Source organism: Canis lupus, chromosome 11 (assembly GCF_048164855.1).
Source record: "Canis lupus baileyi chromosome 11, mCanLup2.hap1, whole genome shotgun sequence".
NCBI classification, from domain to species: domain Eukaryota; kingdom Metazoa; phylum Chordata; class Mammalia; order Carnivora; family Canidae; genus Canis; species Canis lupus.
This window is the reverse complement of record NC_132848.1, coordinates 62,487,165-62,505,528: the sequence shown is the minus strand read 5'-3', so window position 1 is coordinate 62,505,528 and position 18,364 is coordinate 62,487,165. Positions and strand designations below refer to the sequence as shown.

Here is an 18,364-nt window from a genome sequence, read left to right as displayed (position 1 = left end):
AATATGCCATTTATATAATTCCTTGCCTTGTTCTCTGGTTATTTTGAACACACTGTATGCTAATAAGGGCAGGGAATCTGTTGACTATTGCTTGATTTTTTTTTTTAAGCTTGTCTACTGCATAAGGAAAAGCTAGACAAGCAGAGGACAACTTACCAAATACTTTTTAACTCAGTAAGTGGCTACCTGGTGTAGTCATTGCCTTAATTGGTAGAATATTTACCTGTAATTAACTTTTATTTCTCAGAAATTTAAATATCCAGGTTATAAAGCAGAGACTGATCAGCTTATATCAAATGTGTCTCTGTGGATAGCCCCTCTCTGCCTTTTCTTCCCATGTAAAGTCTGGTATAATTTAAGAAATAATAGTATTTTTATTGTGTGATATTTCAAACAGAGAAACTAGAATAGAAAAATAAATATTGAGGCTTAATTATGCAGCTTACAAATAAAAATATTAAACACTACATGCCAAGCATTCATCTGAATTTTTACACATATTGACTCATTAAATTCTCAGAACACCCCTATTATGTGGTACTATTATTATCATCCTGATTTTCTGAGTGAGCATGGAGTTAAGTACTTTGCATAAAGTCACACAGATTGTAGGTAGCAGAGGACAAATTTGAAACAAAGCACTCTGGTTCAGAACCTGTGCACATAATTCTCATCCTACACTACGTTTTTGCTTTGCCTTTCCATTAAATCCTAACATTATGACACATTTGCTTTAGACTTTTAAAAATAGCATTCCCTCTGTAAACACCTTTCCAGTTCCATTCCATAGACTTTCTCAATGAGATGATGATTATTATTAATTCAATGTTTATCAGTCCCATGTGTTTTTGCCCTTTTACTTGTGCACTTATATTAACTTTTGTGTGTGTATTTGTGGACTAATACTTTTGAAAGATTTAAAATTTTATTTAAATATGTATCATTTGGCAATTGCCTTAATTTTACTCAACATGTTTTTTTAAGATCTATTTCTATTGTCGTATATGCCCTTGGCTTCTCATTTTAACTGATGTCTACTGTCCCATGGTAAATATATCATGAATTTCCTGCTCATGGACATTTGTGTTGTTTCTAGGTTTTTGCAATTAGAAACAGTGCTACAATGAACATCTTATATGTGTCTTCTTCAGTTCATATGCTTGACTTATTTTAGGGAGTATAACTAGGAGTCAAATTACCAGGACATAGATTATGACATTTGATTAAATGGCTTTCCAAATCGGTTATACCAGCTTATAGACCCACTAGTCTGAATGTGGAGGTTCTGTTTCTCCACTTCAATGCCAACATTGGTGCTCTTAGACTTTGTATTTTTGTTAATTTTGTGAGTAGGAAATTGTCTCATTATTTAATACTTATATTTCATGAGTACCCGTTGAGGCTGAAATTCTTTTCATTTGACTCATATTCACTGTTCCTCTTCTGTAAAATGGCACTTAAATTCTCTGCTCATTTGTCGTTTTTATTAATTTGCAGAAGTTATTTATAGATTATTAATACTATACTTTTATTTCTGTTAAATTTTTAAAATTTAAGTTTAATTTCTTTTAACTTTGGTTTCTTTTATAATACAGATATTTAAATATTATATGTGGTCAAATTTATCAATTGTTTTTATTATGGTACTTATAATTTGATGGATTTTATTTAGTATAGTCACAAAGATATCCAGCCATATTTCAGAATATTCCTATCACCTTAAAAAGAAACCCTATACCATTTATCTGTCATCTCACTATGCCTTACCCCCCACTCCCATCACTAAGAAATTACAAATAGACTTTTCATCTCTATAGATTTCCCTGTCCAGAACTTTCAGATTAATTGACTGATATATGGTTTTTGTATGCTTGGCTTCTTTTGCTCAGCATAAATGTTTTCAAGATTCATCTGTGTTATAGCACATTTTATTATTCCAATCCTTTTTTGTTGAATAATTTTAATTTTTCATCATATGGACATACTAAATTTTGTTCATTTATCCATTGATGGACATTTGGGATGTTTACACATTTTGGCCATTACAAATAATACTGCTATAAACCTTCATGTATAAGTTTCTACATGGAAATGTTTTTATTTGTTTGTTACATATGTAGGAATGGAATTTCTGGGTCATTTAGAATCTCTATTTGATGGTCTTAGAAATAATCAGACTATCTTCCAAAGTGGCAACATCATTTTATTTTCCATTAGTATATGAGGGTTCTGATTTCTCCACATCCATACCAGTTCTTGTTGAAGGTATAGCTTAGAAATAGAGCATTTGACTATATACCAGTTATTATTTTAATTCTAGCTTTCTAGATACATTTGCCTGAAGATAATGTTGAATATCCTTTCATGTGCTTTGTGACCATTTTTAAATCTTCCTTGGAGAAATATCTATTCAGACCCTTTGCCCATTTTTAAAACCTTTAGTTGTCTATTTACTATTGAATTGTAAGAGTTCTTTATAAATTCTGGATACAAATCCCTTATCTGATACATGCTTTGAAAATATTCTTTCTCACTCTTTGGAGTGTCACTGTTTTGATGGTGTCTTTTGCATGAAAATGTTTTCTTTTGATAAAGTCCAATTTATCTATATTTTTCTTTTACTACTTGTGTGTTTGGTATCATATCTAAGAATTCATTGCCAAATCCAATGTCATGAAGATTTACAAATCCCTGTTTTCTTCTAAAAGTATTATAGCTTTAACTCTTATATTTAGGTCTTTGATCCACGTTGACTTAATTTTTGTAGATAGTGTGAGTAAAGGGTTTGACTTTATCGTTTTGCATGTGGTTACCCAGCACCATTTTTGTATTATGGCATATAATTCTCTATATATGTTGCTGGATTTGGTTTGCTAGTTTCTGTTGAGGGTCTTTGCATCATATTCATTAGCGGTATTGATTTGTATTTTTCTTTCATGTGTGTGATGATGTTGGCTTTGGTATCAGGTTAATACTGACCTCACAGAATGAGTTGGGAAGTCTTCTCTTTACTTTTTGGAAGAGTTTGTGAAGAATAGGCATTAATTTTTCTTTAAGTATTTGGTAAAATGCAGTGGTAAAGCCATCTTGGCCTGAGTTTTCCTTTCTTGTTAAGTTTTTGATTACTGCTTTAATTTCTCACTTGGTATAAGCCTATTGTCTATTAGATTGTCTATTTCTTCTTGAGTCAGTTTTGGTATTTTGTGTCTTGCTAGGAATTAGTCCAGTTAATCTAATTTGTTGGCATGCAATTGTTTACAGTAGTTCTTTATAATCTTTTTTTTATTTCTATAGGGTCAGTAGTAATGTCTTCTCTTTTATTTATAATTCTGAAACTTTGATCCTCCTCTCTTTTGTTCCTGACAATTTAGCTAAATGTTTGTAAACTTTGTTGATCAAAGCACCAGCTTTGGCTTCATCAATTTTGTCATTTTTTTCTAGTCTCAATTTCATTAATTTCAGCTATAATATTTATTATTTCCTTCCTTCTGCCTTCTTTAGATTCAATTTGCCCTTCTTATTTTTCAGTGTCTGAAAGGGGAAAATTATTCATTTGACATACTTCTTCTTTCTTAATATAGACCATTACTGCTATTTATTTCTCTCTCAACACTGCTTTAGCTGCATCCTATAAGTTTTGGTATGTTTTGTCTTCATTTTCATTCATCTAAAAATACTTTCTAATTTCCCTTCTGATTTCTTCTCTACCTTATTGGTCATTTAGCAGAGTGTTGTTTAATTTCCGTATTTTGTGAATTTTACAATTATTTTCCTGTTATTAATCTCTAATTTTATTCCATTGTGGTTCAGGAGCATACTTTATGTTATTTCTACCCTTATAATTTATTGATATTTGTTTTATTGCCGAGCTTATGGCTTATCCTGGAGAATGTTCTGTGTGCATTTGGAAAGACCATACATTCTGTTGTTTTTAGTTAAGTGTTCTATGGTTATCTTTTAGGTCTAGTTGGTTTACATTGTTGTATAGTCTTATATTCCCTGGTTCATTTTCTGTCTATTTGTTGTTTCCATTAGTGAGTGTGGGGTATTGTAGTCTTCACTTGCTGTTGTGGAACTATTTCTCTTTTTATTTCTGTCAATTTTTGCTTCATGAATTTTGGCACTCATTATTATTTAGTGTATATGTATATAGTTATATTTTTGATGGATTGACTCTTGTATCACTATAAAATATCTCTATTTCTAGTATTATTTTTTTTTGTTTTAAAATCTATCTTTTTTCTGATATCAGTGTTGTTTCTCGGGGATGCACAGATTTGGATGTGTTCATAGCCACCCAGAATGATAGTGGCATTGGTAAGACTCTCCCTCTCCTTCCCTGACCACATTTAGCTGTTAAACTCCACTAATTGCCCACTGATTATTGCATTTAATAATGCCCTGGGATATAAATTGCTCTACAAACTAATCCTTGCAGGTTTTGGCTGCTTTGAAAGAGTAGTTTCTGAGATCAGGGTTTGATTTTTGTTCTGATCCTTGGAGGGCTCTTCCCAGTTGTATTGTTCCCTGTTCTCTTCTGCAAACTAGTTGGCCTACAGTTTAACCTGTATCTTCAAATCTCCTCCCAATTGCCTTGCACCACAACCTCTCCTGTTCTTAAGAGTGCCTTTAGGCTTGAATTTCTTCATTCTAGCTTGCAAAAGAAGGTAGTTGCCTAGAAAGAGATACAGAGCTATCTGCATCATGGCCTGCTTTTCTCCCCAGTCAAAAGTCTGTGCACCAGGGATCTGAGGGAAGGGAAATGGCAAGTATCTCTTCAAGGTCACCTCTATTCTGGGAATCAACAACTCCATGGGGAGGGAGCAGAGAACTGAGATTCTCTCAGCTTGCTTCTTCTGGTGTGAAACCATGGTCCATGAGCCAGAGAAAGAGTAATTTGGGTAGCAGTGGAGCCTCCATTATACATTGGAGGCTGGGTGCAAAGAATGAGTCCCTCTTTCTCAACTGCTCTAATCTGGGATCTAGCCTCAGCCATAAGACAGTTGGGACTGGATTAAAAATGCTGGCATTCTGCTCCTGCTAGGAAGAAGACCTCTCTCTGCGTCCTGGGTGGAGAGGGAACCTTGTGTTCTCAGTGACACTAATCTGGAGGGGAATCTCCCCCTCACAGAACTGGAGTGGAAGAGAGAGAGAGAGTGATCTTGGTTGAAATACCATATACTCTTACTTTTATTACCAAATTTTCATAGATATTTTTCAATAGTATCTTTATAAGCTCTTTGCCCACTAAGAATTCCAGACACTTTCATTTTTTTAAAAAAATAATTTTCACCAGTTTCACTGGGGAGCTGGCCAACATTTATCTCATACTATCATACTGGAGGTTGATCTCTTAGCCCATTTTAATATCTTTGTTTTACAAGCTTTATAGATATTTCAGGGTTTGAGTTGCAGAGTATTTAGGAGGCAAAATATATTCTTAATACTAGATGTAGACATACAGACAATTGAGTGCACTGACCTGGTTAATAATCAGTCAATTCAATCAAAGCAATTTCACTGAATTAGCCTCTTTAAGAAAATAATATTTTCCAAACTAGCCAGGTATCTTGTGACATGTTTTGTAATATATTTAGAAACATTTTAATAATATCTCATTTATCTAGTTACTATTCATCCATAAGTTCTCTTCTCAATACACCTGAGAAATAGGAAACAATCAAAACCAGTCTTAAGCGGCTAAAAGAGATGTGTAAAATTAGTGTACTAAATGTCATAAACAATATGTCAGACACTCACTGCTATTTTGGAAAAAGTTTTACCAAATCTGGTTTCCCAGTTAAAAGGTGAGAAGAACATTAAAAGGAGTAGAGAGGGATCCCTGGGTGGCACAGCAGTTTGGCGCCTGCCTTTGGCCCAGAGCGCAATCCTGGAGACCCAGGATCGAGTCCCATGTCGGGCTCCCGGTGCATGGAGCCTGCTTCTCCCTCTGCCTGTGTCTCTGCCTCTCTCTCTCTCTCTCTCTCTGTGTGTGACCATCATAAATAAAGAAAAAAATATTTTAAAAAAAGGAGTAGAAGTACTAGAGAAGGTGCAAGAATAGAAATGATGAGCAAGAGTAGGTTAAAAAATTATATGTTACAAATAAAAAAACCAAACAGACTGCTATCTATACATTGAAATTTTCTGAGTACACCACAGAATCAAAAATTAATTAAGACAGCGATTGACTTTATGAGTGATTAAAGAACATTTAGTATACACTAAGGAAATGAGGATACCTTAGAAATATTTCCATCAAAAAGAGTTAAAGTAAGACATGCTAATGTTTAAGGGGGAGCTTCAGTTGTGTAAAACAGTAGAAAGAGGAGCTGATTTTTTTCATGATAGCTGTGACACGAAGTCCTTCTATGTATCATGGAACAGCCATGGTGGACTTATTTTGGAACATACCAGCTAGTCTATTTGACAGACACTAGATGAATATTTGTACAATTAATTAATGAATCAGGTAATTAATTAATTTTAAAACTATTAATCTACTAAAATATTTGGAGTTTATCAGAATTGACTTTATGATAAACTTTGATATATACAAAGGGTACAGTACATGATGATTGCATATGCCACAGAGCTTCCTGTGCAAGCCATACATCTCAGCCATCACTAAATATCATCACTTGAAGCTTTCATGCTTTCAAAAGTTTTTGAGTGAATACTTTCACTTCTCTTCCCTTTTGCTTCTTTACGTCAATTGTGAACACACTGGGTTTTCTTTTTGAGGATTTGTTTTTCTTTCCTTTTTTCTTTCTTTTTTCTTTTTTTCATACCAAAGAAAGGCTTATCATGTATTGTAACAGAGAATAGCTGAGGTTTGTGGCAACGACACATGGCAGCCACTGAAGATGCAACTGGCTCTAAAACAAATCTCATTTGAGTTTGAGATTTTTGAGCAAGAAAGTAGAATGAAACCTGGCTTCAAACATTAGAAACCCAAAAATGTGGAAAAAGGAAGATAGCATTCAGAGAGAAGAAAAAAGTAGAGACCAAACCAATGGTCCAAACAAGTATCCCACTCTCATTGGGTCAGGCAGGGAGGCAGCGCTATGCTAGAAACAGTCCAGGAAGTAAAGGAGAGTGTAGGGAGGCTGGAGAAAGAACCTGGAGTGATTTCTTGAGGAATGGCAGTCTGGGTCAAACCCGGTTTCATATGTGCATATGGCTATATTCAGCCTTAGTGCTCACATGGAGGCTAGGGCAAGAATAAATATGCAGACTGACACATGCTACCTTTAATGTTTAAAAGTCATAAATCAAGTTAATGAACTGTTAAATAACATGTATTCGGTCTTCCTACCTTTAGATGTATACCTTCACAATGATCCCTAAGCTCAGATATGATCCTAGAATTCTTGGATTCCTGGGAGTTCCACAGAAAATGATGGTGTAGAGAGGGCCAGCCCACAACTCATGGCCCTAACCAGCCCCCTTTTCTTTCTTACCCTTACTTTATCCTGCACTATTAGAAGCCCTAGTGTACGTGTGGAAGCATCTCAATGCATACAGCTCATCTCCATCCACACTCCATACCAACAGCACCCCTTGGCCATCCCTCAGGCCTGGAGGCACACACCAGGCAGTTGGGGAACTCAGAATCCTGATACCTGGACCATTTTCTAAAAGGGTTGTTACCTTAGCCTCACAAACTCTTCCCGCTGTGGGGAGAAGTATGAGCTGAGAGAGCTAGAGCAAGAACTTCTAAAGCCCAGGGTAAGGCAGGGGCCCTCTCTCCCATAGCTAAGGGTAGTTAATACTGGCTATAATTGTTCTTCTAGATCTTATAGAAATCCTTAATTCTCCCTATCTTTTGAAGTGCTTTACTACTATTCACCTAGGTTGGACACCTCAGCCCTGCCCAAATTAAAAAAAGAACAATTAGGATAGTTGTAACAAAATGGTAAATATTTTTCCCTTTATTCCTTAAACTTGGTCCTGGGAGAATTACTAGGATTCATAGAAAACTTTAATTTCTCTTGGTTTTCTATGTATCAGCTTTCCAAACATCTTACTAATTTTTATTTTTTATTTTATTTTATTATCTTATTGTTTTATTATCTTATTTATTTTATTATCTTATCTTTTTAATGGGCTACACCAATTGATTATTTATAGAAAGCTCTTTGAAGGTAGAGCTATCTTACTTTTTTTTTTCTTAGAGCCTTGCACAATAGATGCTCACTAAACATTTGTTGAATACTGTAGCACCTATGAGCCAGAGATCAACAACAAAAAGGTAAAGTTTGCTAAAAAACACAACAAAACTGTGAGCACGGATGCACTTCCATATTTCCTTGTTTTTGTGGCAAGAGAGTAGCTACTTAGAATAATTGAAATATTCAATTATTTATTGCCTGTGAATTTCATTTTTTTGGAAGAAATCATGATTGGTGCAGTGAGAGTAGTTTGGAACAGATAACAGGGGGAAGAGCGCTGGTCATCACAAACATAAAGCCATACACAGAGGGGCCATTCCACAATTAGAACACACTCTTCTGTAGAGGTAAACCAAGGCAGACTGGGTTGTCAGTTAGCCTGGGCATCTGCTTTATAGAGGAGTGAAAATGAAGGAGATCAGTTCTTCCTTGGGCAAGAAGGGAAATAAGATATCATTCTGAGTGTCAGCTCTCTTGCAGCTTAATTACTGAGTACTTTCTATGTTTCTAACACAAGAGTTATGCTTTACACAATAAGTATTGTTGTTCAGAAAAAAACAGAGCCAGTGTAGACCCCAGTTGGCATGAGCTGATTTATGAAGAAAATTTAATCTGGGCCTTAGAAGTTAAATAAAATTTAATGAGGTAGCAGAGAGATACAGGACTAGTCCAAGTGAAGCAGGCTGTGTTATGTGAAAATGAGGTCTGAGGGAGTATTTCAAGTGTAGGAGAGAGGTAGTAGACCAGTCTGCAGAGGATATTCTATATGAGAGGTGTCCGGGTGGCTCAGTTGGTTAAGCATATGCCTTGGGGCTCAGGTCATGATCCTGGAGTCCTGGGATTGAGCCCAGCGTCAGGCTCCCTGCTCAGTGAGAAGTTCTGCTTCTCTCCCCAACTCCTGCAAGCGCTGGCTCTCTCTTGTTCTCTCTCTCTCTCTCTCTCTCTCTCTCAATCCCTGTCTGTCTCAAATAAATAAATAAAATATTTTGAAAAAAAGAAACTGCATATGGATGGAAGGTATTGGAATCATGTCATGGAAGTTTGTGGTTTAAACTGTTCAACTTTAACATTTTTAATACCCTGACAAATCTGGATGCTTATTTTTATTTAATGATTAAACACTTGCAACGTATTAATTTTCTAAGCTTTTATCAAATACTAAGTCATTTATACCTAATAACAACCCCATAAGGACTTCCATAATTACCTTTTTGCTAACGAGGGAACTGAAATACAGTAAGAATCAGCCTTACACATCACAACATGCTGCTTTGCAAACTAGGACGTGGTCTGGATGTGGTCCTTGCATTTTTCTTTGCCTGCTGGTTTGTACCTGAAATCCTTCCACTTGTAGCTCAATCTTTTAGGTTGTAAGTGCTCCTGTAGGGCATTGTAAATTCTAGTAGGTAGAGTTAGTAGCACTCTAAGTTCTTAAGTGTCACGGGTCAGGACAGAAGAAGGCAGAGGTCAGCATTGAAAGGGTGTTCAGGGATTGAGGGGTGCTGTCAAGGAAGGAAGGATGAGAATGACAGGTCTAGAGTGGCACAGATTAGCCCACCTCATATCTGTGCCAGGCGCTGACCAGGGTATGGAAAACCAGAAATGACTGTAGGCTTTCAAATACAGAGGGGCTGAGTGAAAGAGGCAGTTTAGGAAAATCAGCCAACTTGTGCATTTCCTGAAGGGACAAGGCTTTAGTATAATAGGCTTAAATCAGCCAAGATTAAGGCAACATTCTACATGAGAATCAGGCAAAGGTCACTGAAAACCTTAAAGGAAGTGAGTTACTAATATAGGGGTTAAAACTAACTTAAACTGGGTCTACACCTAGAGAAACAATACTGAATCAATACATCTTGAGCCAGAGTATGTATTTACTTCTCCTAGATGGTCTGATCCTACTGTCTTCACAACTATGTAAATAGACGGAATTATAAATAGATGGAATTAAAATTTTACTCCTCAGAGGAACTCTACAGTTCTCTCTAGTCTGACTATTCAGGTAACTCTGTAGCTTTCAAACTTGCTAAAAAAAAAAAAAAACAAAAAACAAAAAACAAAAAAACAAAAAAACTTCCTTAACTAGCTTAGAGCAGCACTTGATTCTAATACAATATTATTAAACATTCAGTAAATTCATGGGATTATTTAAAATGCTTCATTTCATTTGGAAAGCCAAGGTTTTTTTCAGCCTGTTTTCAATTAGTCTTTATCTCTCCCCCCTTTCTGTCCTCCTCTGTGCCTTGTTGTCCACCAAAGCCTCTTTTATAAATCTTAAATTTTGAAAATTCCGTCTTTGTTGGTCTTAGGTCACGCCTTTCCACACGACCTAGCAGCCTCGAATGAAGGGAAAACTTGGCTTTTATGTTTCTCAAGAACTTTCTAGATCTTAGTGCTCCTGGCATTAGCCTATGTGGAAGATTATTTTTAAAAATCATAGATAAAACTTCTTATTCGATGTAGGTTTCTTGCTTGACTTCATAGCTGCAAAAGCCTATTCTAAAATGAACTCCTGAATGTTCACTTTCTCTACTCTTTATCTCAAGAAACATCAATACTACACAAAGGTCCACTGGTGCATGTACATAAGGCTCTGTGTCTCCTCACATATGCTCCAATATAATGATTACAGCAGAGTCTCTGTTTCTGATGAGACTGTGAACTTGCCCCTAATTTGGATAAAGAATTACTCCTGTAGAAGAAAGGCTGTACACCACTTTCTGTCTGCCCAATTCCCTCAAGTTTGCACCCCCTCCCACCCCTGCCCAATGCCACCTGGACTGAAGGATGGGAGTAGAAAAACAGGACTAGCCTAGAAGCCTTCACTCCCTGTACATAAGCTGTCTAAAGTCTATGGATGGAGTAACCTGTTAAATTTCTCTCTGCGGCACTGAGTGCTTCTTAACAAAAAAGGTTAGTTGACTGCAGAACATGCTTCCCCAGGAATTCTGCAGAGGGAGACCGAGCTAATAATTGCCAGGGCATCTTTGTGCAGATGGTTATATGCACAAAGTGTTTTTGCTGGAATCCTATTTTTAAATTGGTTAAAAATCAATTGGCTCACCATTACATCAGGACTGAAAGTTACCAGAAATTTGGTTGAAAAGAAATTTCCATTTTGAAGTTGAAAGTGTACATATCCTAAACAGAGTTAATTGGTTTAAATGCTCACATTTGGAATAAACACAAAATAATGTCTAAAATTTAGCTGTGGTTTCTAGAAGTCATCCAACTGACAGCAAAGTTACCTCCTGAGCTAGGGACAATTTGCCATGTTTCATACACTAAATTATTATAGTTGTAGATGTTAAAACTACCTAAAGAACATCATTCTACCCCATGATGCCAAAAGTTTTCCTTTAACAGATACCTTGTGTCTTGTATATAATTAGTTGTGTCTTCAAAAAAAATAAATACCTTTACGTTTTTTTTTTAAGTTTACATTTTGAATGCCAGCTTTTGGGGACAAAGTTTTGAAAGACTCTTTATTTCATTTAAATTTTCAATGGTATAGTTTAGTTTTGAAATATAGCTGATCTCCTTATGGCACTCTCAAAGTTAAACATTACTCTCTTTGTGGGACCCCTAAAACGTGAATCTTTATTTAATTTTCTAGAACAATAATAATTCTAAGAGGTATTGTATCTAATGACCAAAATAGGGGTCCCACATTACAATTAAACTTGTGCCTTTCCTCTCTAAAGCAACTCAAAGCCTGTAACATACTCATGCATACTATGACTCTTCAAAAGAGAAAGACTTTTCCCAAAATCCTTTTATGGCAGGACATTTTGAAGGACCACTATCCCAGCAAACATACTTTGGCACATGTTGACTTCATGACTTCAAGAAGTGTTTTCTTCTTCATAAGATGAAAAGTGGTGCATGAGAAAATGCATCAGGGGAAGACAGGCAGGATGTCAGAGAAATGCATTAGAAAGGGCTCATGAAGAGTTGGGGTAACTAACTCCACTTGTTTTAGATTGTGTGTGTCCCAAACCAGTTCTGAAGTTGGGCCAATAGAGCTATCCATGAAGGATGTATCTCATCATCAGAGCTCAGGAGAACCAGAACTATGGATATTCTTCACAGAGGCCCTTTTTGATTTGTAGTAGAGGAAGCAATGGGATGTGCGCCAGACTCCATTTCCTTGCACTCATAAGCCATTTTCCCTAAGGCCTGCAAGAGTAGCTCATGAATAGCTGGGAGCCAAATTTGGCCCATTTAAAATATTATTGCATTGTCCACCGTAATGATAGTAATAACCTTGTAACGAGTGTGCATAGAGCTAGCCCCAGTACAAAACCCAGAACCAGCCACACTCCTTGACTCTGCATAGTGAATACCGAAGAGACCTTCCATTCCCCATCGGGGGGCAGTCACTGCGGAAAAAGTAGGTGATCACTTTCTTTCTGACATTCTGGCCTCTGGCCATGAATATTGAGAGCTGTTATTCTCTGAGGCTGCCCATTTCCTTCTCCAGAAGGCTTTAATGCTTACAGTAAGTATGCTACCTTGTAACCCATATGACCTGAAATAATGTCAACTGTCCATTCCATAAAGTATTCCTCAAAGAAGGTCAGATTCAATACCTAATATCGATGTAAGAGCTTCAGCTAATTCCGTGGGATGTAGAGATCCATCTACAGATTTCTTTCTCCATAAGTAGAGAGATTTGCCTTCCATCATCTAAACTCTGGCGCCTGCAGTCACCCTTTCACAGCTATTTTCTTCCATTTTGAACCTTTCATTTTTTAAAATTGGCAAGCAGACAATTTATTGATCACCTTCATTTTACAAGAGGGATTTAGAATGGTTTTTAAGAAATTAAACTCCAGCATAAGATAATATCTTACAATATTTTTTAAAGTAAATTTGGAGAGAATGGAAATGAAAGAAGGATGGGAAAGGAGGAGTTGGAGAGAGACATAAAACAATACAAGGAGAAAGAAGGCGAGAGGATGGTTGACTTCAGAGCAAGAGAAGCTAATCTGAAGCTGGTGTCTTGAAAATGATGCTGTTCTTTGATATGATAGCTTTTAAAATAATTATGTCAGGTAATAAGAGATGTGGAACAGCTATGAACAAGTTAATTGGCTCTATTTGAATTTCACAGGCAGGATTACCATGCCAAGTATCTTGTGATGCTGTGTCACCAGGAACACCACTCTACGATAGTGGTGATCCTTTATTGAATCACCAAGTGATGCCAGAAAAGAGTTGAACCATTATAGTAAAGGTTAACCAAACCATTTCATTCGTCTTTGGTCTTTGTGTTTGGGTTGTTTTGTTGTGTTTTCTGTTTTTGTTTTGTGTTTTGTGTGTGTGTGTGTGTGTGTGTGTTTTATTTCAAGTTGTTGGTATTGGGTTGCAGAATTGAAGAAGCTACTGAAAAGAGATGTGACAGATATAAAATCAATCACTTAGACAATTTCTTATGTCTCCAATTTTGCTTCAGGATTCCATGTTTGTTTAGAAAAGCTGAGCACATAGAGGCGAAAATCAGGAATTGGGATATTTGCAAAGTGACTGTTTTCAAGTGCATAGTGCATGAAAACCCTGAGCTCCCAGAACCTTCTCATCACTTGGGCCCATTAGAAAAAGGTACACACCAGATTCCAGCTTTTGAGTAGTGTGCCAAAGGCCTAGATCTTAAGGTCATCTTAAAATTGCTAGTAGTCCTGAAAATGACGTGATTTCACAAATTTAAATGTGTGATGTTCATTCCTAATCTTTGCTGGATGATTCAGCAGTGTTGGCTGTCAATCATTTACCCTGGTTGATTGAGTTCATCCCAGCCTGCTTTGTGAAGGAAGGACATTTGGGTTACAAATGAGAGATAGACTGAGTCATCCTGCAGAGGCACTGTGTAATATGCAGATTTCCTCCTTCATTCATTGCCTTGCTGATCCATAGCATTATTTCAGCTGGGAGCTGCAGGATGTGACCAGTTAGCCAATGGAAATCTGCTCTCTGGACTTCCTGGTGGTACGTTACTGAAGTCCGGCCTGATAATAGGGTGTCCCTCAGTGTAACAACATGGCACACCCAAAACGAAGGAGAAGCTTCTAAAGTAATGCACAGCTTCCACTTGCCCCAAACACTTTATTTATTCAGAAGTTTCAGCAATGCCTCAAACAGAAAAAAAGATGGACTGAGTGTATACAAATCAAAAGATTTTTCTGAGGACAGATTTTTCACCTTTTTCCCCTAGAAAGAATAGTATGAAGCTAACTTCCAGCATTTTTTTTTTTTTTTTTTAACATGGCATGCTAACTTCCCGGTGCTTTCGTGGATCTTGTTTGTCCTCCTGGATGCTTTAGGAAGTTACCTCTTTCAGTTCACCTAGAGTTGATCTCATTAATAAAAGAGTGACTTTACAGAAAAGAGTTTCTAAAATTATACTCTAACTCAGAACTGCAAGAGTTGGCTTTTTCAGCCTGAAGATAAATTTCTTAAGCATTAAGCTTACTTTATCAAGCATTACACCTGACATTCTCTCATAAATTTTGCATATATTTTAACTTATTTTAATATTGTGTGGGCTTGGTTTATAATATTCTCACACAGTTCCTAAAGTGGAGTCCTCTCAATCATATATTAGTTGTAGGAATGCTTAACCCTTCCAAAATATCACTCAACTTAAAATAACATCAGCTAAGTTTTCTTTGGAGTGTGTTTACTTTTTTGCTTATTTTTCATGCACTTCATGTATCTGACTTTTATGAGAGCACAGATATATTTTGACAAGGTCACTCTTGGAAGCGCTTTTTCAACATACCTTCTGTGTCATATTCCTAGGTGTAATCTACATCATGATCTGGCGGGACAGATTGGTATCAGAGGGCTTCAGAAGAGTAGAGTGCATTGCTTATAGGGATAACATATGTTCAAGTTGGGGTAGGACTGTCACAGATGTCACTTTGTGACAAAACAAAGAGCAACGTGATAGGAAAGAACAGTCTTCAAATATCTATGTTTCCAAGGGGCCCACCTTGACTTAGCTCACAATGCAGGTGTTAGCCATACCACTAAATCTGCATGAGTATCTGGCTCAACTGTTATGACTCCATGGGCAGATCAATCAACTCATATAAATGACCAATTCAGTGAGAAAGCATGGGCTTGAGTGTCAGACTGAATTGGCTAGCCTCTTCAATCCAAATGGCTGGCTTGCTTCACTCAGCATAATACCTTCCAGTTCCATCCATGTTGAAGCAAATAGTGAATTAAGTCAATCGGAAAAGGACAAACATTATATGGTCTCATTCCTTTGGGGAATATAAAAAAATAATGAAAGGGAATAAAGGGGAAAGGAGAGATAAAGAGTGGGAAATATCAGTGAGGGAGACAGAACATAAGAGACACCTAACTCTGGGAAACGAACAAGGGGTGGTAGAAAGGGAGGTGGACTGGGGGTTGGGGTGACTGGGTGACGGGAACTGAGGGGGGCACTTGACAAGATAAGCACTGGGTGATATGCTATATGTTGGCAAATCAAACTCCAATAAAAAATATATACAAAACAAAACAAAACAAAAAACAAATGGCTGGTTTGTTCAGAAAGACAAAAAGTAGAAATTAAGATATTTGTGTCCGGATTCTGTATAAAGAATATATAACAGGACATCCAGTGAATTGATATAGTCAGTTTGGTGCTTGTTGGTTAACAGAACTCAAGAGAATTAAGGAATAATAAGGGCATACTGAGAAGATTGCCTCACAAACGATTAATGCCAAAGAGTTCAAAATCTGTGTCCCGTAAGCATGTAACCTTATTCAAAACAATGTTCATACTAACACTACTGAGCACTAAGTATGTGTGGGATATGGTTCTTAGGGCTTTACATTTATTATTTCATTTAATTTTCACAACAACATATGAGATAGGGTCAGGTTAGTACAAAAAAAATGTAAGCAATACCAAAGAATTTAGTAGTCAAGATATGCGACATTGTGATGAAGTATTTTAAAAAATAAAAATTCATGCAAAAAAAATTGGGATGGACAAAATATCAAAATTTTAAATAAAGACAGGCTATTGTTTATTGTTTTGTGACCTTGCATTATTGTGCAACGGGAACAGTAATTTCCAATCAGCCTGAGGTTCTGGCCATGGGGCCGATGTGTCCTCTTCCTGTGTGGGCTTATGAGGGTTAACAATGATGAGCTGACAGATTGGACAATGTGAAACTTTAAGTATCATCATGCTTTTTGGATTGTAGAACTTCTATTAACTTTTTCTTTTTCCACTTGGTTAAAATAGGGGAGGATACTTTATAATGTGTACAGGGGCACACAGTTGTTTTTTTTTTTTGTTTTAAGCTCGATATGACTTATCATAGCATTGGATATAGATGGTTTCATCATCTTCTTTTTAAAATGAAGACTGAGGTTCCAGAAAGATTAATAAAGTTATCCAAGTTGAGAAGTGGGGGAGCCCAGTTTTGAACCCAAGGAGTCTAGGGCTCGAATTTACTCCTAATCACCGTGCTGTCTTAGAAACCACAACATTTAGCTAACTAGAAAATCCACATATCCAGCACCCTTTACTCTGTGGGCACTCCAATTATTAATATAGTCCTGCTCAACCACATCCTCAACATTTAAAAATCTTAACCCATATCATCCTAAGAAAGAAATCAGACCCTTTATAAATAGTATCTTACATACCTACCAATATCACTGTGAGGTAGGTGTTAATACTGTGTCTGAGAGTACTACCATTAAATAAATATTTCAATAAACAGGCTTTCATTCATGGGGACCGTGAATAATCCGTCTATGAGAATGAAAAAGAGGATTTGGAAGGACTAATATCTCCCCACATTTTGCTGTAGAATGCGCTTGCCTGGATCAGACACAGGTCTCTTCCCAAGGTGTGCTCCCAAGGACCCAAACATGAAGCTATCATATTGAAACAGTACTTTATTTTAAAGGCTGACAAAAGCACGTATCTGGACCTGCAGATCTCCTTGGATCTGCTGTTAGACTCCTGTTTATTTTGCTTCTATAAAATAAGGACCTCAAGACCCCAGAAAAAGTGGTATTCTTTGAATACTGATATATGTAAGAATTTCTTTTACTTTGTCTTAGGGAGTGGGCAGATTTTGAACAAAAGAAGAATATAATGTTGATAAAATATACAGTGATGGTAAGGAGGAGGACTATTCCATTGTACCTCTGAGAATATTTGAAGATGGTTCGTGGTGGCAAGGAAGAGCATCATGCCATCAGCTCAGAGCACTCCACCTATGCCTCCTGAAACAAACCACTAAGAGACGAAATTAGGCATTTGTCTTCTCTTGTTTTCTCTGTTTTTATTTTGCTGATTTGTGTTTAAAATGCAGGTTTATTCTCTTTATAGCTACTGTCGCTAGTTGATTGATTCATATATTCATTCACACATTCAACAAAATTCTTTGTGACCTTACCACTCGCTTTAGTAGGTGGTGCTGAAGAGACAAAGATGACAATACATGGTTTCTTCTCATAGGAAGCTTATAATCTAGTTGGGAAACAGATATGCCAACAAGTATTTGTAATGACAACCACGTATGTGTGCACAAAATCCAACAGGGACATGTCACACCCTGAGAGTCAGCTGGGAACAATAGGGAAGGCTTCCAGAAGGGGAATACACGGAGACTCTGGTTTTAAAGAATAAAGGGAAGTTTTAGGAAGGTCTTTCTAGGCTAATGCAGAAACACAAAGGCCAAAGAGGAGATGGTGTGTTTCAGTCATTTGGTCTTACTGGACCATCAGGATGTGACAGGGAAAGATCTAGAAAGGAATGGCCAAGCAAGACAGAAATGAGACCCTGAGAGAGAAGTAGAGGTACCATTCAAAGGAATTTAGCTTTTTTTCCTGAAGGAAGTGTGCCACGTTTAAAGTTTTGCCGAGAAAGTGATATCATCACATCTAAATGGTGAAAGACCACTCAGATGTCACATAGAGCATAAATTAGACGAATATATGGGAGCATTCACGTTCTAAGCATTTAAATTTTTTTTTTTTTTCCAAGAGATCCATCTTCTTCCTTAAACTAACTCTTTCTAATTAATGAATATGGATTTGGGTATTTCAAAATTGATACATTTGTTATGATTTGATATATTAAAACACATGCTTGCAGGCCATGTCTCTGATAATCTTACAAGCATTTACAGTTTCTAATCCTTTTTTTTTTT

The 18,364-nt window shown here is 36.6% G+C and overlaps 2 long non-coding RNA genes across 23 annotated transcripts in view; one reads left to right on the top strand and one right to left on the bottom strand.

The window, feature by feature from the left end:
- The window catches only part of LOC140600284 (uncharacterized), a 32,043-nt gene extending 16,953 nt beyond the window's left edge, over positions 1-15,090 (bottom strand). For all 4 annotated transcript variants that reach the window (XR_012003523.1, XR_012003521.1, XR_012003522.1 and 1 more), the window contains exon 1: positions 14,956-15,090. This is a non-coding gene — a long non-coding RNA (uncharacterized lncRNA). The remainder of the gene's footprint in view (positions 1-14,955) is intronic.
- Positions 1-18,364, top strand: part of LOC140600288 (uncharacterized) — a 284,954-nt gene that overhangs the window by 137,351 nt on the left and 129,239 nt on the right. The window lies entirely within an intron of this gene.